The following is a 25,770-nucleotide window of genomic DNA, read 5'->3' as shown; positions in this document are numbered from 1 at the left end:
AAAGACTGGGTCTTATTTTGGGGAAAACGGTAGTTAAAAGTATGCTTGAATTAGAATTTTGTTTGCTTATCTAAGGACTGTCTCTGTCATTAACTGGATAATATTAACTGGCAGCAAAAATAATAGTCATCATTATTATTATTATTATTATTATTATTATTATTATTATTATTATTATTATTATTATTATTATTATTGAATTTTAGTGTCAAGGATAAAGACAAGTGTTTTTGGACTTTGCTGGTCAAGAGAGGAGAAAACCTGGCATGGGACAATTCAACAATTCAATTTAATTATTTAAAATAATTAAAAATTATTTTACTTTTTGTCATTCGCATTTCATTTTGTCCCTCCTTTGGCATCCTTTCTTTAATGATTCTATTCTAGCATTTTGTTAATATTAGTGTAACTCTTTGTTCTGCAGAATTGGCTGTGGTGAGTTGGCCTGGGCAGAGACTTGCCCTACAAGACTTGCAACCAACCATGATTGGGGAAAAACATCACCTATCTGTCTCAGTCTTAATCCCATCATCTAAATTCTGTAGCAATATAGCTACTGAAAATTTATAACGCCTAACTGGCCATCAGAGTCAGGATCAATTCATATAGAAAACCTGACACATTCCAGCTTGTTATAGCAAGTTTTTTTTCCCTTGCCCTGGTACAGATATTAATCACAGATTTTTAGAAACGTGTTTCCTATGTCATTTCATAATCCCTTATTTTCTTCTAGGGCTAGGCTTTATTCAGGCTACTTCTGGTGAAAACTGATTTCTAACTTTTAATTAAAAGAACCTTTGTTTGGCCATCAGTTTAAATATTTTTACACTTTATTTATTTACAAACATATACTCTGAAAAATTCTATCTTTCTAATATTTTCATATCATTCAGGATGGTTTACCCAATGCTCCACCCCTTTGCCAAAAAACCTTCCATGGCATAAGGCTGACTTGCATATGTCCTAAGTGACAAGGACCAAGTATCAATATTTTTATTTTTTACTCCTGGGAAAAAGAGCCAAGCACGGCAGATACCAAGACAGACCTCTGTTTTTATTGGTAAGGAAGCATGGAAACAACAATAATAACAGCAGTGCTTTTTTTGTAAAAGAAAAAGGTGCCGGAACTCACACGTTATACAACCTGCCTTGCCTACCCTATAAGGTTCCATCCAAAAAAGGTGCCGGAACTCCGTTCTGAGAGTTCTATGAAAAAAAAAGCCCTGAATAACAGCAATAGAAACTGAGCTAGTGAAATAGCTTACTGGTAATGCCTTATGAAATGATAAATATGGGATGGGTTTACCATTATCGACGCTAGCTTTTTCAGTGCAGATCTGAAAGTGAGCTCTGCACATTGTGTCCTTATCTTCTGGCCTGTGTTCAATCCCCACAACCAAGTGCTAACAATTGGTAACCTTCCTCCTGTTTAACGTTTTTTGTTATTTATTCATTTATATTGCCTGTCTTATGATTCTGGGGAAACATCTGTCCCATCGTGCCAGGATGTTGATGTTCTCCAGGTCTATTTTATGGTTGGCCATTATAATAGTGTTCGTCCTGTGCTGACTGTCCTGTGTTTTAAGCCTAATGTTCCTTTTATCCTCTTTAATTCTGGAACAGAGGGATTCAAAATCACCAATATTAAAGTAGTTAATCTGGGCACACCAATTTCTATTTTAAAAAGCTGTATTGTTTCAGTAAACATAAAAACAGTGAGTTGCAACAATACCAATAAGATAGGTGTTTTCAAATTTTGCAGTGCTGGAACTTCCTTGAAGTTTCCATTAAGACTGATTTTCACAGTATCCTGATATCACAAATTCAGCAATCTGGAAAAACTCTGTTCTGGTTATTGGACACCAAACTTCTAGCCCAGTTGCAATGGAATCCACCTGAAAGTTTTTGAGCAGAGATGATCTTTGCAGCTGCTATGTGTCCCGTAATTCTATGATAGTTTACATACTGCCATTGTTTTGTTGGGCATAACATCAGCCATGTTACTAGAAGACAAAAATCACAAAACCGTGTCTCATTTACTTTGGCCATGTCATGTGGGGGAATTCACTGGAGAAAGCAATTGTGTTTGGAGGAGTTAGTAGTAAAAGGAAATCAGGCCATCAAAGAATATGATGGCTGGACACCATCAAAGATGACGCCACCCAGACCATAGAAACATTCAAAGATGTAGTGCAAGATCAAAAGATGTAGAGAGACGTGGCTCATAGAATCACCAAGTGAATGGATGTCATCGTCGTCATCATCATCATCATCATCATCATCATCATCATCATCATCATCATCATTTTGCTGTTGTTTTGGGTTAAATCCTTTGGTTTAGCCCTACTATACTATATAATGAAGCAGGTTTCAGTGGTATTTAGGGCAGTAAAAGAATTGGTGCAGCATATAGCTTTGCAAGCTTTGGGTGGTGCTCTGTGACATCCTCTATGCGGAGGCATTTTGATAGTAAGGTCATTACAGGAGGTCCTTCAGGAGTCCTCTTGAGTCTAGGAGTCTACATTAATTAACGGCATGACTGACAACTAAAGTTATGATTAAAACTTTCATTGAGGAAAAGCAACTGTGAATCAAGGATACCTCAGCTTTATTTGTACTGAGGAATTTTGCCAAATTCCAGATGCAGTGAAATTTATTTTAGCTTGCTTTCTCAGCCATTTAGAAATGTAAATTCATGAACTTGTCTACTGTAATAGATAGGGCATTGTAATAGGCAAAGTTGGTTGCTAGTGTATCAATTTCATTGAAGGGGCTAAAGTGAAGTTATGACTCAGCATGTCATAAACTCTCACTGCAGCTCAAGTAATGCATGTACCAGGCTAATCTGAAGGCCAATTAATTGACTTTTATCTAGCTTTATCCTGTTTACATCAGCACTGCAATATTGAATGAGCTTGGCAACCCAACAGCAACTGATGTACGTAATCCTATATAGATCCTTCATACTATATTTAGCATCCTAATCAGCCAAATTTGCAAGCTATATACAATGGGTAACAGTTTCATTTCATGAAATGCTCCATTCAGCACACAATCACCACTAGGCAAATTTTGTGCTAACCTATGTTTCTTCTTGATTCAACCGTGAAGAGTAACTGCTCCCAAATTAATGTATATTGTATGGGAGCTTGTTCTTTGGCCCTAACCTAGATGCTGTCAGCCTGTGTCCCAGGATCTTAGGAAACTCTACAATGCAATGAGAGTTCAGAGGACCCCCACAGTGTTGGGAAAACAAGAACAAGAACATCTTCATTCTTAAACAAGGATATCTATCCTGTGGAACTCTGTGGAACATATCACGAGAAATCTGCACAAATGCATCACTTCCAACCTTTAGAAAAAAACATTACAAATGGAACTATTTAGAAGAATATTATTTAAAATCTGCCATTGATTCACCTATTGTTACTATTATTTAGGGTTATTATCACTTATTAAAGTTTTGCATAGTTCTGAGGACTATAATTCCTGTCTTCTATTTTATGATTGTTTATTGAATACTGTCATGGATGTATATGAATTAGTAAAATTAATTCTGGTAACTTTATTTTATTCTTATTTAATTTAAATCAGATCATACTTAGATTTTGTCCTGGCCTGACTCCTTGGCCATTTTCAAGGCCAAGTTTAGACCTCAGCCTGAAAAAAAGGATGGAAGAAATATATGCTAAATATATGGTTTTCTTCACAAACCCATGATGATGGTGTTGAGATAAGAGTGGAATCTGGCTCCTTCTCATTTTATTGTATAGGAGCAAACCTACTCTGGTGCAAATGGAAAGGAAGGATAGTTTTCTTTTTCCATTGGGAATCACACTTTTAATTGTTTTTGTTGTTGGGTTCTATGGGTTGCCAGGCCAATCACCTGAGGATGGGTCATACACACTCTCTCTCTTTCTTTGGCCTAAATACAAAAGGCACATTAAGACTCACAGAGGGATAACACACCTATTTTATATCTTTTGGGGGGAAGTGAGTGAAATTTGGTAGAAAACGATCCACCCAATTTTAACAGTCAATTATGTGGAACTGTTTTGAGCAAAGGGTTCAAAATGGGGATTAGAAAGTTACCTGGAAATTATGGGGGCATCCACTCCTACACTAGGCTCTATATATACATTTAACTTTAAGATTTGCTTCCAAGCCAGCAGGACCCAGACAAAGGTGTAAAGGAGAAGCTACAGAATAAATATAAGAGCAACTCTGTTTGATCAATCAAAAGGTATATTTAATTCCATACCCTGTTTCTTGCAATGGTTTACAAATATATTTATAGATAGGTGACAATAGAGATAAGCAACAAAGCAACATTAGTCTTCGGTTGCACAGAAACAGTGACATAAGTCCTTGAGGCTAATTACCAGCCTCATCATTACTAGCTATTCTTATGACTCATCCTGTCCAACCTGGTTTTCAGTGTTGGCAAAGCATTCAGAAATTAGTTAGGCTAAGATTGTTCTTTGGACACGCCATCCAACTGAAATGATTTCTCTTCTTCCCTATTTATAGCTATGTCAATCAAGAGGTTATATGGCATTTTTTCCTTTGAATTCAGTAAGGCTGTAACTCCAACATTGGGTAAGAACTCAATGAAATCACTGCTTTGTATTTTCTTCAAGATCCTTTTCATTATATCATCCTATTCATTATAACTGTACAAATCTACGGTCTTGAAATTGCTGATACAGTACATGGTTTGGCAAGGGAGGATAAAAAGCATAGTTGATTTTTAAAAAAATGTAAGAATTAAACAAAAGAGGGAATGGAATGCATCCTTGGTTGATGCCATTTTAGGTGGGGATTGGCCTTGCTAGGCGATCATTGTCATTGCATAAAGAAGTTTTCATGAAGCATTAAATTAATTGCAGAAGACAGCAACCAGTAAAGATAGCAGCTAATTTCTTCCATAGCTTTTAAGCTGAAAGCCAAATCTAACTTTCAGTCAATGTTAGCAAGATAAAGCTTCCCATGAGAGCAGCTAAAATGTTTTTCAGCCAAGTATTGTAGGGTTAAAAATTGAGATGCCTGGCTAAAAGCTATAGCTGTAATGTTTTCTTAAATCATTTAATCAATTTTGTAGAGAGGCTCAACATATAGTTTGCTCAATGCATTTTATTGAACAAACTAAGTGAGCAAGAATTGCCCAGACAGATCACTTTTTTTGAAAATTGGATTGGTTATTGAATGACTCTACTTATTGGATATTTGGCTAGATTAATCAATGTGTGAATAAACAACAATAACAACAAATTAGAAATAGGACATTCTGCACTGAATTTTAAAAATTCATTTGGAATTAGATCACTAGCAGCTCTACCTTAAACTTCCAATCCAAAAAGAGTAATCACAGAATGAAAAGGTATTGGGAACAAAAACAAACCAAATAGGTTCTTATTTGGCAACTATTTTAAGTACATGCTTAACCTGGTTATTGAATTAGCCATGCTCTACATAGATTTGTTATTATGAGTTGCACAACCTGATAAACCACAAAAAGCTAGCCAAAAGCTAGATTAAATCAAGCTCAACATATTATATGAAGACAGTCTTTAGATCTTTAAATGAGTTATTTAAGCATATGGCAATATGAGAACTGGTATTATTGGCTATGTGTGCCTAGCATGCTGCACTGAATTATGGATGGGTTAGATATCATGCAAAAATCTAAATCCCAGGCAGCTGTGAGGTTAGGCAACACCAATAACACAAGGTTTATTTTGGATTTATATATCCCTCCCATCAGTTTTGTTCTGCAAACTCTATAGCATGGTCAAAAGTTGCCAGTTGTCCAGACCATCAATTTATTTTTTCAAAAAAAAAAAGGAGCTGGGTCTGTAAAATGGCTGGAAATGATAGGCTTGTAGGATGCATCTCTGACACTGGCTAGTTATAATTGATAACAAAACTTCTGCACCATGCCCAAGCTGCTTAGTGGATGCTCCTTCAGAAACATTTGCAACCAGGGTAGACTGGAAAGGAGAAAATCTCTCAGTGTAGCATCCCGCACTACACTGACTTTAACCAAAATTAAAAAGAGATGACTTTGAAGAGGTTAGCTGTCAATTACCAAAACATGACTGAAGCCTGGGAAAGGAAAATGTTAAGAAAGTGATTCTGCTTTTTGATGTAAAGAGAAGAAAGGAGAAATGTTCAGGCTTTTAAGATTCAGTTACTATAGACCAGTGTTTCTCAACTACAGCAAGTTTAAGATGAGTGGACTTCAGCTCCTAGAATTCCCCAGCCAGCATGCTTACCCATCTTAAAGTTACTGAGATTAAATATTTCTTGTGAAGTTATTTCCTGACCTGGCTTATTTCAAAGAGCTGACAGCATGGAAATCAATCAGCTTAAGCTGCAGGGCAGTTCTGCCTTTAGTTAGTCTTGATAGCCTCTGAGAAAAGAGCAAAGGAGTCCAGCCCAGGTGGAAAGAAATACTAGAGGAGAACACAGCTGTTCGATGTTTCCTACTACGGCTTTCTTCATTCATGACCTGCTTTGGGGCATCTGACTGACCACAGTGGGAAATTGGCTGCTTGTGGAGATTAACTTTTTATGTATGGCTATTAAGTTTTGAATTGGACATGTTTTCAGCTGTGGCTGTCAGACAGCTGTCTGCAATAATCACAAGCCTTTATTTTCTAGTTTGGGTCTGAAATATTCCTCTTAGGTGCATAAAGCAATTTGAGTTGAATTACATGTTATGATAAAGAACATGAATTGGTTATTGAGCCTTGATTACTGAACTGAGACTTTATACAAATGTTGCTAGCTTGAGGGCCTATTAGCTATGTTTCATATCTGTAAATCCAGTTCAGAGAGGTAAGTGTTTCAGTTTCCTTAGAACGTCCAATGGATTGCTGTGATATGGGGTTTATTTATGCATTTTTAACACTTCAGCAGATCCTTTTGTTCATTGGGTTTCTACGGAAGCATAAAATTTCAAAGTACTAGCATTCTTTTTTTTGCCTCTTCCAGTATATACTGATGAAAAGGAAAGGAAATATCCACAAGTGTTGCCTCCTGGCTTTTGAGCAAGGGGAAGAAGGAAAAATGATGGAGCCACTTACTACCCCCCAATCTTCCCAGGTTGGGGTGAGTGGGCAGGTTTGATATGCACTACTTGAATTCAAGAAATTAATGGCTATTGGGAGATAGTAATCTGCTTTTGTACTGAAGCATGGAACTGATTGTGCTGTTACATCAGCCATAAAGTATTATGCAGTGCATATTGTGCTGCCACCATGTGGCTGTTTGGGAAATTACATTTATGTTAATTTGTTCAGCCAACCCCTCCCATTTGTGATGTACTTCCTCCTTCTTCTTAACTCTGTTCTATCACTTCCCACCATTACATGCGGACAGTAGGACTATTACTGTCTTTTGACCTTGAAATACCGTCCATTCATCATCTACTACATCTTGTTTGCTGTAATCTTCTCTGCATGCAAATAAAGGTCCTTCTGGATGATAAAAAGGTAATTTCATGAGTTCTGCTATCTGGCAAAGGCTGTTAGCAGTGATAGTATCCACTTATACAGGCCAGGCACAGGGGTCTCAGCAAGGGGATACATCATTAAACAACAGTCAGAGTCAGAATACTGATCATCCTGCCTTTCTAATGTCAACTGGCTGGATCAGTTGAATATGCCATTCAAGGACAGCCAAAGCTAAGATGAAGTTGTTCCTCTTCCTCTTGGACAGAACGTTTGAGTTTACACTCAGTTTGTGTGCTATCCCTTTGCTCCCCTACTCAACCTTTTCAGTATGGAGCGAACAGTTGATTGGAGATACTGGGCTTGAATCCAAGGGCAGCTGTGTAAATGTCAGCCCACCCCCCTCCCAGATAATCAGATAGGAGAACATGACTAAATGAACTAATTTTCCTTTATTGTAAGGCTACATTAACAGAATCTTGCAAGTCTGAAACATAAACTTCCCTCTGTCATTTTTAATTGCTTGATCTATTAGGGTGGGTCCTTCCTAAGTTTATTTCTCTGATTGTTGAGCCACTGGGGACTCTTGTCTCTCTTATCTGTTTCCTGGAGAGCATCTCTTTTCCTTATTCCTCAAGGTCATCCATACAATCCATTAAAAGGCAGCTAAGGGCATACAGGCAATGGAAGATGCTGGGCTAAGGCATAAGGTGTGCAGAGAAGAAGAGAAAGAAACAAGGCATATCAACCTTACATTATTTGCCTTACAAGACACATATGAATTTTATTTTAGCAAAACCTGGAACAACTATAATATTCCAGGTTTGACCAAACTGTATTCCATCTGAAATAATTGAGAAAATCATCTGACCTCTAATGCATTTTGTGGGGTTGAAAATAAAACACTTTTTACCATAATGGTACGTTAAATCTCAACCACAAATGAAAAACCAAAACCACTCACTGACATGTCCTCAAGAAAAGAAATCATGAATATCAACTTATTTGTGAAATGGTTGATATGGAATCCATCAGTGGATTTAGTATGATTGTAGCAGGATTTTTAAATCTATATCTCAGAAATCAAATTGGGTTTATTTCATTTATATACTGTGTGCTCCCAGTAATAATAAAGGACAAGGTTTCTGATCGCATTATTTTTTTATTCATATTTTTTATTCTGCCTTTATTATTTTTATAACTAACTCAGGGCAACGAACATACATAATATATTATCCCCACAACAACTACCCTGTGTGGTGAGAATGGCTGAGAGAATGTGACTTGCCTAGCAGGCTTTCATTCCTAAGTCTGGACTAGAACTCAGCCTCCTGCTTTCTAGTCTGGTGCCTTCATCCAAACTGGCTCTCTAAACCAAACTGTAATGTTACTTTACAGACGTTCACCAACTCATTAAAGCATAGTACTCATGAATCATCAGCATTACCATCATCACCATCACCATCATCTCACTAACTCTAAAGAAAAGGAAAATAAATAGAATTGTAGCACTGCCCCATCTGTAGTGGCAATGTGGAAGACCATTGTTATTTCAAATATTTTGCTTACTCGCCTTCATATTAAGAAAATCTAGAACTTTAGAGCTCATTTTGGGCTCATTCTGACATAACCTGCCCACAAACTCTCAGGTGTTGCATTGTTTCAAAGCAAAAGAAAATACTAATTTCACTGTATACCACACCCAGGTAGCAATAAGATTTGGGGATCTTAAAAATTTGGAGCAGCTATCAGATTAGTCCACAGGTTCCATAAAAGCTCCCTGTGAAAAATCCTCCATCTCTCATGGAGCTAGCACAACAGAACAAGTGTAACAGAATAGCTGGCACTTATATGGTAAAATATTTGTAATCAGCAAAGGAAATATCTGTTTGTTTATGTTTTTGAAGAGAGAACTGGAAAACCAAGAAACGAATGGAGGAAATTTGGAAAATGAATTATTTGGAAGCATAATACAATTCATATTTCCCCTACTTGAAGGATTATTCAAATTATTAAGGACATGAAAGATCAAACCTGTTTAACTAGAGAAGCCTGCTTCAAACTTATGTTTGAGCTTTTAAAAACTTACAAATGTTCCTAAAATGTCAAAGGTGACTTTAGAGCTGGTTCTTTTGGCCACCTCAGGCTGATTTTTGTGATGATGGAAAAGCATACTTTTCCTTTATGTGTTTCTTTCGCAATTATAATGAAAATAAAGTTAATGTTTAATTTCATTTTGGTTCAATTTAATTAAATTTTAAGGCTTGTTTTGTCTTTGAAGAAAATATTAAGAAATGTTTTTATACATCATTTAAAAGGGGGTTGCAATATTTCATGTTAAGAATTTATCTGTAAATGATGATGCTTTCAGAATGCTAAATAAATAGCAGGCAAAATTTCCTTTGTATAAAGAGGAAAGGTATTTTCAATTTTCCTGAAGAAAAAATAGGAAAAGCATGGATAAACACTAAGGGATTTGTTTCTCCAGTTTGTAACTACAAGGATGTCTTCACCCAAATGCTTAACTTAGTAGCTGCATTTGCACAACATTGTAAGCTTAATTAATCTTGTTTAGTTGTTTTTTGGGTTTTGTGTGTTGTGCAGGTCTAACTCATTTAGTTACTTACAATTTTATATCCTACAAACTGAGAAAATGAACTGATTCAATACGGACTGATTAAGTTTATTGTATGAATGGTGTCAATGTGTTCTCACCTAGCTCAGGAGCCCTAATAGTTGTATGAATTGACACTGTAATTGATAAGATTTATTGCATTCCTCAAAATGACAGAAGCAGCTTTGTGCTGTCATGATGGAAGCTTTCTGTGACATAGCATGATTTGTACATAAAAAGGGGCGGATGCTTCTTTCATCATTTACTCTTTCTGCTGGAGAAATATGCAAACTGGGCCTATGGAGCAGTCAATTAACCCTAAATACCTGTTAATTTAACTTACCTAATCAGCTGTGTCATGAAATAGCTGACCGGAAGGTTAACTAACACATTCTCCATCTCTGATAGCTGCAATTGTTCAGAGTCATCTCAATCTTACAAGTACTGTATTGTACTGCACTGTAACAGTCTTTGATGTCTTACTCTAATATAGTGTACTGGCAGTGTTGATTTCTTGATTGATTATGTGCCATCAAGTCAGTGTTGACTTTTAGTGAACACATAGATTTTCTCCATGGATTTTGTCCATGATGATCTATCCTCAGTGTGATCCTTAGGTCTTCCAATAGTGCACTTATCAGCACTGTGATTCAGTCTATCCACTTTACTACCAGTTTTCCTCTTTTTATCTTTTCTTCCACCTCTCTCAGCATTAGAATCTTCTCTAAGTTGCTGGATTTTCACATAATCATCCAATTAGGATAATTGGAGTGGTCATTTGTGCTTCAAGTGAGAACTCTGAGTTGATTTGTTCAATGATCCATTTATTTATTTTCTTGGCTGTCTCAGGAGTCTTCTCCAACACAAAAGTTCAAAAGCATCACTACTTACTGATGAGAATATCTTAATCAGCCATAGTTTAACAGCTCTATACATATGTTGTATATAGTATGTTTAAATGTGTGTTATGTATGTGTACACTTCAAGAGCAAGCAACTAAATTTCATTTTTAATGTGTGCCGTTGTGCCCACAGTAAAAAATGACAATAAAGGTTATCTAATCTAATCAGTCTTCTCAGATTTTATAGAGGAAGCAAATTGTACAAAGATTCAAAGTTGCACATAGTTACAGAGGAAATAAATGTTAGGCTTAAGTACACATAATAAATATTAAAAAATATGCATTCTTATCTAAATTTTACCTATCATTTCAGAAAACTATTGCTGAACTTTCCTTCCAAATGCCTGGGATTCTAATCAGTCAATTCTGAGGCTACTGGGGAGATGAATAAATCCCAATTTTCTTCTAAGCCTTTCCTTCCATCTTCTACTTCATTTCAATACTTCATCAAAATTGGTGGATTTTAAAATAATCTCCCTGTCTATGTGATTCTAAACTCACCTAAGGAATATGGATTGAGGTACCACTGACTGACAATAAATATGTGGTAGAGTATTTACTATAGATGGCAGGAATGTATCTATTAAATATGTTTATAATATTTTAGTATGGAAGACTACAAGTACATGAATGCCAATAGCCATATCTGCTGTTAAAATATCACATAATAGCTTTGATTAAGCTATCATGGTTCAGTGGTTTAATACGTGATTTTGTATAGAAGGCCCATGGTTCAATGTATGACATATCAGACAAGCAAGAAAGATTTTGGTCACACATTCTGGAAAACTGCCAAGCATTCCAGATAGTACTAAGCAGGATGTATAATTAGTTCAACAATTTATGTTTCTGTATTGCTTCTGCACAAAGAATGGCACCTTTTTTTTAGTTTTGCACTACTGTAGTGAATGAAAAATAACCATGGGCTTTTTTGCCATTTCCTTATCTGTCCCTATTTGTAAGGTTTATGGAAGAAAAGAACCTCATAGAATGTGTCTTTGTTGTTGTTGTTAGCTGCGAAGTCGTGTCCGACCCATCGCGACCCTATGGACAACATTCCTCCAGGCCTTTCTGTCCTCTACCATCTTCTGGAGTCCATTTAAGCTCACGCCTACTGCTTCAGTGACTCCATCCAGCCACCTCATTCTCTGTTGTCCCCTTCTTCTATTGCCCTCGATCTTTCCCAGCATTAGGCTTTTCTCCAGTGAGTCCTTCCTTCTCATTAGGTGGCCAAAGTATTTGAGTTTTAGCTTCAGGATCTGGCCTTCTAAAGAGCAGTCAGGATTGATCTCCTCTAGGACTGACCGGTTTGATCGCCTTGCAGTCCAAGGGACTCGCAGGAGTCTTCTCCAGCACCATAGTTCAAAGGCCTCAATTCTTTGGCGCTCAGCCTTTCTTATGGTCCAACTTTCACTGCCATACATTGCAACTGGGAAGACCATAGCCTTGACTATACACACTTTTGTTGACAGGGTGATGTCTCTGCTTTTTAGTGTGCTGTCTAGATTTGTCATGGCTTTCCTCCCCAGGAGCAAGCGTCTTTTAATTTCTTGGCTACAGTCCCCATCTGCAGTGATCTTGGAGCCCAGGAAAATAAAATCTGTCACTACCTCCATTTCTTCCCCATCTATTTGCCAGGAATTGAGAGGGCCAGATGCCATGATCTTGGTTTTCTTAATGTTAAGTTTCAACCCAAGTTTTGCACTCTCCTTCTTCACCCGCAACAAGAGGCTCTTTAGTTCTTCTTCACTTTCTGCCATTAGAGTGGTATCATCTGCGTATCTTAGGTTGTTGATATTTCTTCCGGCAATCTTAATTCCAACTTTTGATTCATCTAGCCCTGCCTTTCTCATGATGTGCTCTGCATATAAGTTAAATAGGCAGGGCGACAGTATACAGCCTTGCCGGACTCCTTTCCCAATTTTGAACCAATCAGTGGTTCCGTGTCCAGTTCTCACTGTTGCTTCTTGGCCCACATATAGGTTTCTCAAGAGACAAATAAGATGGTCTGGTACTCCCATCTCTTTAAGAACTTGCCACAGTTTGTTATGATCCACACAATCAAAGGCTTTAGCATAGTCAATGAAGCAGAAGTAGATGTTTTTCTGGAACTCCCTAGCTTTCTCCATGATCCAGCGTATGTTGGCAATTTGATCTCTAGTTCCTCTGCCTCTTCGAAATCCTGCCTGTACTTCTGGTAGTTCTCGATCCACATACTGCTGAAGTCTAGCTTGTAGGATTTTAAGCATGACTTTACTAGCATGAGAAATGAGTGCAATGGTGCGATAGTTTGAACATTCTTTGGCACTGCCTTTCTTTGGAATTGGAATGTAAACTGATCTTTTCCAATCCTGTGGCCACTGTTGAGTTTTCCAAATTTGCTGGCAAATTGAGTGTAGCACTTTTACTGCACTGTCTTTTAAGATTTTGAATAGCTCAGCTGGAATACTGTCACCTCCACTAGCTTTGTTGTTGCTCAGCTTTTCTAAGGCCCACTTCACTTCACATTCTAGGATATCTGGCTCGAGGTCAGTGACCACCTCATTGTGATTATCAGGGACATTAAGCTCATTCTTGTATAGTTCTTCTGTGTAATTTTGCCACCTCTTCTTAATCTCTTCTGCCTCTGTTAGGTCCCTGCCATTTTGGTCCTTTATCATGCCCATTTTTGCATTAAACGTTCCCTTCATCTCTCCAATTTTCTTGAAAAGATCTCTGGTCCTCCCTATTCTATTGTTTTCTTCTATTTCTTTGCACTGTTCATTTAAGAAGGCATTCTTATCTCTTCTAGCTATTCTCTGGAATTCTGCATTCAATTGGGCATATCTATGTTTTTCTCCCTTGCCTTTCGCTTCCCTCCTTTCCTTAGCTATTTGCAAAGCTTCCTCAGACAGCCATTTTGCTTTCTTGCATTTCTTTTTCTTTGGGATGGTTTTGGTTGCTACCTGTTGTACAATGTCGCGAACCTCTGTCCATAGTTCTTCAGGCACTCTGTCTATCAGATCTAATTCCTTAAATCTATTTGTCACCTCTACTGTATATTCAACAGGGATATGATTTAATTCATACCTGAGTGGCCTAGTGCTTTTCCCTACTTTCTTCAGTTTAAGCTTAAACTTTGCAACAAGAAGCTCATGGTCTGAGCCACAGTCAGCTCCTGGTCTTGTTTTTACTGACTGTATAGAGCTTCTCCATCTTTGGCTGCAGAGCATATAGTCAATCTGATTTCTGTGATGACCGTCTGGTGATGTCCATGTGTAGAGCCGTCTCTTGGGTTGTTGGAAAAGAGTGTTTGCTATGACCATCGTATTCTCTTGACAAAATTCTATCAGCCTGTGCCCTGCTTCATTTTGTACTCCAAGGCCAAACTTGCCTGTTATTCCGGTTATCTTTGTGTCTTTAACCATGTTTAATAACGTAGTTTCCCTAACCAGATGTGTTTATCATCTCAGCAACAATAGCAATACTACTTAGACTTATATACCACTTCACGGTGCTTTACAGCCCTCTCTAAATGGTTTACAGAGTCAGCACATTGCCCCCAACAATCTCAGTCCTCATTTTACTGACCTTAGAAGGGTGGAAGGCTGAGTGAACCTTGAGCCAGTGAGATTTGAACTGCCAAACTGCTGGCAATTGGCAGTCATCAGAATTAGCCTATAATACTACATTCTAACCACTGTGCCACCAAGGCTCTTAACCTATTATTGTAATGTCTTCAACTTAAGCAAAGTTTGAGGAACAAATGCAAGACTGCAACTAACTTTAAAATACTCACAGCCATTAACTGATTAAATGTGTTTAGTTCATTAATTATGTAGAGATTTTTCCTCCTTCACTGTTTTTAACTGATTAGGGGATCCAATTAAAATAAACATCATAGTCTCTCAGTAGGAGTGCTTTTCTAGGTATTTTAAACTATGGGCAACAATTTCTCACAACGGAATAGAACAGATATGAAATTGTACAGTACCTATTAGCTTAACTAGGGCATTGGCTTAATATGCAGCTGAACAATTTGTTTTCCACTGCTGTAATTAAATCTGAGGGTCCATTTACTGGAGATTAAATGGTTGCAAAATTCGTCATCTTTATCCTCAAAATAAGACAACACATAAAAAGAAATGCATTTTGAGAACTGCTGTTGCAAATATGTCCCATGCCTTAGACTTATTTATTTATTTAGCGTATGGCTCATTCTTAGACTACAGCGATTGAAGTACAGACTTAACTTGATTGCTGAATAAATTAAGTTTGGAGGTTCATCCAGTGCACTGAATAATAAAGAAATCGGGCAGGATTTCTATATGCAATTAAACCACAGAAGGATAAAACTTAAACAAACTTTGCATGTACTGTGAATGGCACTGCTGTTTTTTTTTCCATTAATGTAGTTGAATATACCATGCAAATGCAGTCAGTATCACATCCTATATGTCGTTTGCATAATATGCAGATAATGTTTGGGTAAAAAGACAGCGGAGAATTATCCATGACTGGTTTCGCTAGACTGCATTTCAAATTGCACAACAGTAATGGTAACTAGCAAACAAGATGCTTGAATGAAGATTGGTTGTGCCCCATTTTATAGCAAATCTATTTCCTTCTTCCATTTTATGTAAGTAATCGATCATGAAAACGAGAAAGGGGGAATGTTGTGGAAGGAAGAGACAAGGAAGTCCGTTGCAAAGGATCAATTCACATGCAAGTTTTCAATAAAAGTAATCTACCTCTTCTGGCTGAGCAGGTAAGAAGAAAACTGAAGGAATGGCAGAAAGACAAATAGAAAACTAGCTACTGTTGGTTTTGATTGCCCATTTTATTCCAGGTTAACTCATTGCTGGCATCTGATAACAAAAAATATTCCACCTCTTTTCACAACAGAAAACAGGATCCTCACTTCTGGTTCATATTATCTCCTGTAGGTAAGAGACCTATAGTATGCTCTATTTCATCATATAATTGTTACAATTTGGTTGTGTGTGTGTGTGTGTGTGGGGGGGTGTGTTTCTGCCTTTGGGGAAATATATTCTACCTTTTTAATATTTCCCAAAATATTTCTTTCTCTGGATTTTTCCCACAGCAGTAATCCAGACAGGAGAGCATGAAGGCATGCATCAGTGTGAGCAGAGCTCCACGTTCCAGGAACTGATTGTACACAACACACACACACACACACACACACACACACTTTCAGAGTGAACATGTTAATCTTTTGTTGCCTTTGCTTTTCTCAGCAACCCTCCTCTTTTACACAAACTTTGAAGTCAGAAGTCTTTAATTTTTTCCACCACCAGCGAGAACAGCTGCACTTTCCCACTGCAAAGGAGAAAGGCACAATATTGATTGTAGGCTGCATTCAATTGAGTTTCCATGGTTCCGTAATATAACAGTATTTATTTTATTTAATTTTTTTTTTACAAATCAAGCCTTGCTATTTATAGTGATGCATTAATTACTAACCAATGAAGAAATGCTGCAAAAGATAGCTTTTTATCAGGCAAAATGCATCTCCCACATACTGTTAAAATAATCTTCCCTTGGCTTTATGCGGTTCAGAAATAATGATTGCAATTCTACTGCTACATTGGCAAGTATTTCAAGATGAGGTTGTCAGCTCTCACTGCAGAGAGCTGCTCAGTCTCAAGAAAATGAACTGTTTAGGTCTCTCACCCTCCACCCTCAAAAGGCAAAAGATTTATATGATCTGAAGACAAAACCAGAACCACCTTTTCCAAAGACGATCCAAACTTTCTTCTATCTAGGAAAAGGATAAATCAACGTCTGGAGTCCTTGCTGCTCTCTGAGCTTGGATGCTTGCTTGCAGATGTTTCATTACCTGGCTAGGAACATCCTCAGTGCTAGTGTGCATGGTTTTCCACACCCCCACTCACACTGGCAGGGCAAGCTGCTGCTATAAACAAGGAGGAAACCACACATTCACTAGGATTGATTATGTTACCTAGTTGCGTAATAAAATGTCTGCAAGCAAATCACCAAGCTCAGCATCAAAGGCCCCTCACCTGGCTTTCCAGGTGTTTTATTGATAACATATCATCCTTTTCTATTTCTGCCTTAGTCTTACTTCCCTTCCTCCTTCTAGAGAGAGACCTCCCCTTCATGCTTGATACAAGTATTTTTAAGTATAGAAATTCTCAACATATGAAGATTTTATTTCCAAAAAGATAAAATCCAATAAATATTTTCAAAATATATTTTTGGTTCTGAAAAACAAACTCTATCACATAATGGAGAGAAGTACAAAATTCAGCTATAGATGGCTTCAGTTTAATTGGATTTTCTAAGTATTGTAAGGACCTGCTTAGAAAGGATTTTTCCTCTGTGACAAAAAATTCAACATTCAAATATCCAACTGTTCAGTTCATTTTTAACTAGACAAGTTCTTTGCCTTCTTTTGCAAGCTTTTAATTCCTTAGGATAAAAATACCACATTTCTTTCTCCTCATCCAGCAATGTGCATAGTTCTTGTTTCAATCTTTTTTCCAGCTATAAAAAGAGGGAAATTCAGTTGGACTAGATACCACATTGATAAGTAAGAAAGAATTTTAAGAACAGATGATATCCTCAAATCATAACCAGGTGGTCAACTAATAGGTGATCAAGGTAATAATTTTATTGGTGAAGCCTTGGTTTAATTGGGGAGATCATAACTATTTTCTTGTTTTAGAATCTACATACCTTATTCTACTTGAGAATAGCAATAGCAGTAGCAATAGCAGTTAGACTTATATACCACTTCACAGTGCTTTTCAGCACTGTCTAAGTGGTTTACAGAATCAGCATATTGCCCCCAACAACCTGGGTCCTCATTTTACTGACCTCGGAAGGATGGAAGGCTGAGCCAACTTTCAGTCAGTGAAAATCAAACTGCTGGCAGTCAGCAGAATTAGCCTGCAATACTGCATTCTAACCACTGCGCCACCGTGGCTCAGTTGAGTTGAGGGCCATAAAATTGCCATTTAGTCAGTTTCACAGGGGAACTATTTTCTCCTTTTCTGTAAGTGGTTTCAGACTGCCTTCATTATCTTAAGCTCTACATAACATATTTTTGATCCTACGCAGATAAATCTTTTAGTGACTGATCCATTTTTTCAAAATCAGCTAAAATGCTTTAATTGATTGACATCCATTTTTAAAAAAATTACAGAATAAGAAAGACACCAATTACCATGTCTTCTGGTACATGGAAATGGCACTTGCAGATCTGATGTATGGGGATATCTGTAATGACCAATTGTTCTCTACATATTGTAGCACTGTAGTTCTTCCAACTTTGCAAAAGAATTTTCATCATGCCAGGTCCAGAAGAGTCCTTAGGACTGAACTCCATTCAGATTCTAATGAATAACACAACAATGCACTTTATCTACTTAGTAGCCAACCAAGATTACAAATACAAGTCCAAGCTTTAAACTTGCTTTCTTCTTCTAGGGGAAGTCTTATGAGTGGGAATTTTGATGGTGGCATCTTATCCTGTTGATTTCAGAGAAAATCTTTTGATGCCTGTCCAAAGACCAAACTTCTAATACACTATGTCTACATTAGGGTTTATGCTCCTGTTTGGTTTCTTCTCTCTAAAGATGTGGGAAAATAATGTTGAGGTTTAACAACTAGGAGGAGCTCTGAAGGCCACAAAAATCAGATTCAGGAAGCACATGTGGCTGTAGGTTTGATTGGCCATCCTTCCCTAATGCTATACGAATTAAGAACTGCCTATTTTGTTCTTTGAAGAGATCATAGCTGGGAATCCAATTTTCATGGCTTGGAACATTCAGAATCAGTATTACTCCCCACTGTAATTCATTAAAAAAATTAAGTAAAAACTTGGATTGGCAGTTAAAAATTAGGAAATCAGGAAATGTGACAACATGTTTTTCTACAGACTGAAAACATGCTATCAAAAGTTTGAATATAACTCATTAGTGCCTCTTTTATGTTCCCAGAGTATATAAGGGACAAAAATCCTCCTCCCCCTACTTGAGGTGGGGGTGTTGAGAGGAAACATGCATTACCTTATGTCTTATACCATTTCACCTTTTAAAACTTCTGAATTCCTAAAAAGGGTCCTTTCTGTCAGACACAAGAAACCAGGATCCAGGATAGAGTTCAGAAAGCACTTTGAGGTCTCTTTTGGGGGTATAGGGACTCAAGACTGATGATGCATTTGATCCTGCCCTTAGGTTCAGCTTTGTCATCTCCTACATTGTCTCACCAAATTTGTGGGGTGGTCCTCAAGGAATAAAAGTCATGTCTTCAATATCTTAATGCTACTCTCTGCCACATACTCCCTCAAGTCTACTACGAGGCCTCTGCTTCATTTTGCCCAGTTTAGGGCCAAATCTGGAAGCCAGATTGCAACTATACAGCAGCTTCTTCCTTTCTGCAGAATAATGAGGTTTTCCTTTACATCTTTTTTTTTATGTGCAGGCCAATCTGTATCCACTTAATTGGTTGGGAATGGTTTATATTTTACGGATTCTTGTATTTGTAGTTTTTTAAGATTTTAGTTTAGAGTTATGTGTAGTTTGTGTTTTGTTCTTCTTTTGATTCGTGTCGTCTGATGTAGCACCTTGGTCCTGGGGAAACGTTTTTTCGTTTCACTGTGTACTGTACTGTATATTGTTGAAATGACAATAAAGTAGTCTATTACTAAGGGACGCGGTGATAGCTACACATGCTGCTCCAAGGTATCACACAGGGACTGACGTAGATCCACACAGGCTGTCCTACCCTTAGGACTTCCTTTCTGACAAATGTTCATCAGTTTTGATCCTGTGTTCCACCAAACGATGTCTCACATTGTGTCATGCAAACTGTTCCAATTGTCTTGCTGAAACTTTTGATCTATTGTGTGATATCTATTTCTGCTGGCTGACAAAAAGGCCTCTTTGTCCCCAGAGGAGAATTTCTTAGTTGGCACTCTTCAAACAGAATTGTCTCTAAGAAAATGCATCCTATTTTGGGGCTGCAGGAAAGAAACATGAATTGTTCTTTATTTCTGGCCAGCGCTGGACCATTAAGATGGCCTACAGTATTTGCAAAATCTCTCATTCGCAAGAAAAGAGATTTTGGTGGGTATTTTAGTTTTTTCTGTTCTGAATTCAGCAAGTTTGGACCTCATGTCTCTTCTGCCCATACCCAGGACTGAGATTGGCTGTTTCTGAATGTATTAGAAGCAAAGTACACAACAAAGCAATGTTCTTTCAGAGAGGAAGATTGGTTTCTTTATGGCTGAATTCAAGTCAATGAACACACACACACACACACACACAAGGGAGAAGGGAAGGGAAAAGATGTGGTTTGTAAGAAATATCAATCTGATTTAATCATGGCCTTTACTCGCTGACTGAAGCACCCTAATAGTCCTCAATATGGTTTTAGAATGTGACCTATAAGCAAACAGAGGGGATTGTTGAATTACATTGCAATGATTTTTTAGCTTCTCTGGTTCCCCTCTGTCTATCACTCTAGCTTTATTTTCTTTTTATGAGATGGGTAATCAGATTTTTTTTTTCTTCCCAGGCACACATACATCCTGCACATGCTTTTTGACTCTCCTCAAGGTCAGATGTAAGCACAAGGTTTCTCTACCCAATATTTCTCCCATCTGTTTTTTTCTATTATATTTATAAAATTCAATTTAACTAGTCACTCTCACTCTGTCTGACACACACAGTGTCATGCATTTAGTACCAAGATGGACACATGAGTCTTACAGAGTCTGTTCCTATGTATTATTAGCCACAAAGGACAGAGTGCTTGGCTTTTATATTAGAAAATAGATGGGTAAGACAGTCTGTGCATCTTTCTTCACAATGAAGATGTACCAATGCGTGCTTCTCATTTGAATGAATATTATAAGGAGAAAAATTTCAGGTGCTCATCCTCATCCAATTGCTGTGCAGTCTACATCTAAAAAAGGAATCAATATGCAGAAACTTTAGGGATTTTTCCCCCTCTGGATTCCTAGCACCTCTGTTCTATTGTGAAAACAGTAAAATCCATGTCATTTTGGAGTACTGAGCTATGTGTATTAGTCTGGAATGTTAATGATACTGAACACCATGCTCTGGATATACCATTGATTTTATTTAATTTAATTGTCTTATCTCTAAACTTACAGATGGCATCACTCTAAAATAGTTTGTTTTTAAAAGAAAGTTCCATTAATATTAAAGCAGCATCCAAATCCCCTAGTGCCTAAACCAAATATCCCTAAAGACTAGACAAAATTCAGCACTGATGTACTGCAGTCATATTTTGGACCAATAAAATGAGGCTGCTGCATTTAACATAACTTTTTTTTTTCAGCAATAGGGTTTAAAATTCAACTTTCCCTGTGTTATTAGAGGAAAAGCAACACTATTTAAGCGTCAGTGCTCTTTTTTTTTTAGCCCTAGGGGGTTTGTCAGGTGGTTGGCTTAGAAGACATAATTTTTTCACCCAATATTTTCAATGATACATCATTTATCCAAAGGGGAGGCAAAGAAAAAGACACAATGGCAGTTACCACCACAAGAGAGAAGTTCTGACTCCCTTTTTATATGCCCTGCATATAAAATATACATTAAAAGAGTGGGGTTCAAAGCAGGTAGAGCCATCAGCTTGAATTTCCTATAGACCTTCTTGCTACCATTTATGAAAATAAATATATGGGCAAAAGGCTATGGAGATACTAAGTCATCCAGGTCATGGTTGTCCCAAAGGTGCTTTCTCAAAGGCAACTGGACCTTATTTTTCCTAGAAGATGTTTTGTTTCTCATTCAAGAAGCTTCTTCAGAACTGCATAATCTTTTCTTCAAATTCCCATTTTTGAATACACAGTACAGTAATTTTCATTTCACAGAGATGTATCCAGTTTATGAAAGCAGTACCAAATTATGAAGCAACATCCAAAATACATGAAACTGATATAGTAATTTGTAGAAAAAATATGTGGTGAAATTGAGAAACTCTCCCAACTTGGTTTTATGAATTTATTTGCAAGGTAGTTCCATTCAACTGAATGGAGTCTACAATTCAATAGACAGAAGGATCTTCTGGTTTTTCGCCATTCTCCCCCCCCCCTCCCCATTATAGCATAGAATAACTTTTAAATACCTGGTATCCTTTTCAAGAAATATCTTTGGATTTTTATTATTCTCATTTGCAAGATTTTCTTACTTCAATTGTACTGTAATTTTGCAGGAAAAAAGTGGATGAATTAAGCAATCTATTTTGATATGAATTAAATAACATCAAAAGGGTTGCTGTTATTTTAAAGTAGCCTCAGATAATGTCACAACCTTTCTGCAAATAACTTTTGAAATGGGCACTTCCTTCACTGTATAAGGCAGTGTGTCAAACCTGACTTGACTCCATAGTTGTCTGCATCTGCTTTCGCTCGCAGCTTGGTCAAACAGTGACAGCAGGAGAAGGGTGGTGAAATCCTAAAAGGGGGGAAGGAGGATACAGAATGCAAGTAAACCTTCTTTCTGTTGCTGGAGAAACATTATCTACCAAGGCCAAGACATGAAGAATGTTTGACCAGAGCACAGTTTTTTCCCCAAAGCAAAAGAACTAAACTCAATTGGTGAACTATGAACTGTGGGTGGCTCAGAGGGGAACAGGTGAGTTACTATGAGTGTTTTTGTGTGAAAATCCCAGAACTGACTTTGCTTTTGCCGTGCCTAGATGGATTTTTTCAATCAAGCTACACTCTTGGTCAATCTAAAGAGTCAGGAGTTTCTTTTGTTGAAAGTGCTAGATGGGATGGTTGACACTGTGATTCCTATCCTTGTGCCTTCTGATTGTATTGTTATAAACTATTACTCCTGTTTCTGTTCTCATTGATATCCTCCATGTAGTAGTCCTTTTAGGGTAGCCCTGTATTTCACACAAGGATTAGTTCTAAGGTTGAGAAACTTAGAACTTCCATACAGTGCCTCTAACTCTGTCTAACCCATTAACCACACTTACTACCAACCAACTTCAACCAACACTATGGGGTGATTCCTTTACCTCCACAGATCAATATACACTTCTAATTAACAGACACACAAAGGAGAATATGTTTAGTTCAGGGTTGAAATGAGAGGTCCTTGGTGTTCTCTAAACTTGGTTGTTTTCTTGTGAGCATTTCATTATCCAAACTAAGTAACTAGCATTACTATTCCTACAGCACTGATAATATTACCTAGTTTGAGTAATGAAACATCTACAAGAAACAACCAAATTCAGAGAGCCCCAAGGACCCATCCACAACTTTGCTCTGCTACTTGCATTCACAATTAAAGATTAGGAATAGCTCTACCTATGTGGAATAATAACTCTCCATCTCAACCACTAGATGTACACAGTATATAAACACATAAGAATAACTAAAGAACAGCCATTACTGAACTTGATGGGTGGAAATCCTAGGGTATGGAGGTTTTCTTTATGTCTCCTTCAGTTTTCCATCAGTTTTCTTAAAAAGAAATACATTCTCAACTATTGAGAACATATACAAATATGTTTTATGTAGTCAATAGAGTCCAATTTTTCCAACTTTTACCTTGGCAATGATTCTCAGCCATGCAAAAAATATCTCATTTCTGGTGACTTGTTGGCCCAGATTGGCTAATTGTAGGCTATATCTGTCCCTTTCCACTTTTTTAACCATCACAGACAGGCAGTTCTCATTATACGATATGATACGATACAATAATCTTTATTGTCATTGTCCCATACAGAACAACGAAATTGGCTTCCAACTCTTAGGATTATTCCCTTCATGGTTGAACTTTCCAGGTGATCTACTTCCTTGCACCTAAAATGCAGATAGGGAAGCTAACAGTTCAACTAGCAGGGCAGGTAGAAAAATCTTGTGCATTCTTCTTTTGAGTATTGAAGTATTGAACAAATACTGTATTTCCTAATTTGAACACTTTCCCCCCCAAATCTTGTTTTGTTTTTCTGAACTCCATGGAACGTCCTTCATTAGCCCTTTAAAGAGTCCCCAGTTCTGTTTTTCTACAGGTTCCACTTTGTTTTCAAAGAAGACCTTTATTTTACATGATAAGATAAACTTTATTGTAATTTTTTACTGTGAGCACACTGGCCCGCATTAAACATGACATTCTGTTGCCTGCTCTCAATAGAAAGTATACATTTACCCATACCCATACATTACAGACATATACACATGTAATAAACATACATATATATACCTACACCCATGCCCACACACATATACATACATACATACATACATACATACATATTTATATTAATCACTGTCCATTTTGAATACATACATACATAGCAGGAAGAGGAAACATGAGAGTTCACAAGGTTGATACTATATGGAACAAAACTGTGACTGAATCTGGATGTTCTGCTTCGGATACCACAGAGCCTCCTCCCAGAAGGTAACAAGGAAAACAGGTCGTGAAGAGGATGTGTAGTGTCCCAGACAATAAATTATCCCATGCTCTACTACTTCTTTACTTCCCGGCTTACCATTGCTTCTTACTTTTGTTAATTACCAATCTTTGGGCACCCACTTCCTTCCTAGCAGCCACAGTATTTCCTTGTTTCTCATAGCAAATTTCTACCTCTTTGCAACCATCTGGATTACATCCACGTTTTTAATATGATCTTTTTCTTCCTCCCAAAGTTGCTGTCAAAGTGCAATTATTCAAATACAGTAATGCTATATAATTAATTTAATTTTAAGCTACATTAAAACACATTTAGCATTTGTGCTGACACTACTTACTGGTTTGTCTCATCCCTGCTTACAGTTTGAAGTAGGTGCCCCATTGTGCCATTTCATAGTAGCTAAAAGCTGCACAGCCCTGATTTTAAAGGATGATTCAAAACTGTGGATGTTTGCAGACAGAAGATTAGACTGCGCACACACAATATTATTTTGTTTGTATTATTTTGTTCTGTTCATCATCTAAGCAACATTCCTGCCTTTCGAGAAGAAACCCTCATCGCCATAATCCTCATGGGGAAAGGTCCCAGTGCAGCAACTGCAGTGGCCTACATTTGATAGAGTGCATTTTCCAGCATATTGTCGTTTTTGTTAAGACAAGAAAGAATTTTATAGATCTCAAAGACCAACACATTTATCATTTTGAAAGCATTTGTGGATTCCAATGACCTATAGAGAGCACAGATGATGACAAATTTCCTAGTGCTTCAAAAAGTGAGACTTAGTTGTTTTTGCTTCTTAAATGCCCTTTTAGACATTGGTTTTGTTAGTTAATCTTTGGAAAAGCAAACCGAGATCAGATATCACATCTCATATATTTATTCCTCATTTAATTTTGCTTTAACTAATAAAGGTCAAAACTTGTCCTTTCTTCTATATCAGGCTTGGAAAATCCTGATGGATGGTGATGGTACCACTAGATCTTTTATCTTCTTATATCAAGAAGAAAGAGGGGTGGGGAAATTCTGACAGATATCTGAAAAGGAATCCAACCAGATATCCATCAGAATTGGTTTGTTAAACCTTGGGAGTAAGAAAAAAAAATGACAGTAGAATTTGATAGGACTTCCATAGAACTGTCACAACCTGCCATTTATCATTCAGTAGAGAAAATATGGAAGAGTAAGTCTCTGGTCCCGGTGACCAACCCAAATTTGATCCTGGGATACATATATATGCCTTCATTCATGAGAAAATATTCCATCCAAATTTGGAGCAGATGCCAAAGAACCTTAAAGGGTTAGAATCAAGAGAACATTAGAAGAGAGTAAAGATCTCATGTGTAAACCAGACAGGAAACACAACAAGATGAACTAAT

Source organism: Vipera berus, assembly GCF_964194415.1.
Source record: "Vipera berus genome assembly, chromosome: 4".
In the NCBI taxonomy this organism is placed as follows: Eukaryota; Metazoa; Chordata; class Lepidosauria; order Squamata; family Viperidae; genus Vipera; species Vipera berus.
This window is presented reverse-complemented; position numbering follows the sequence as displayed.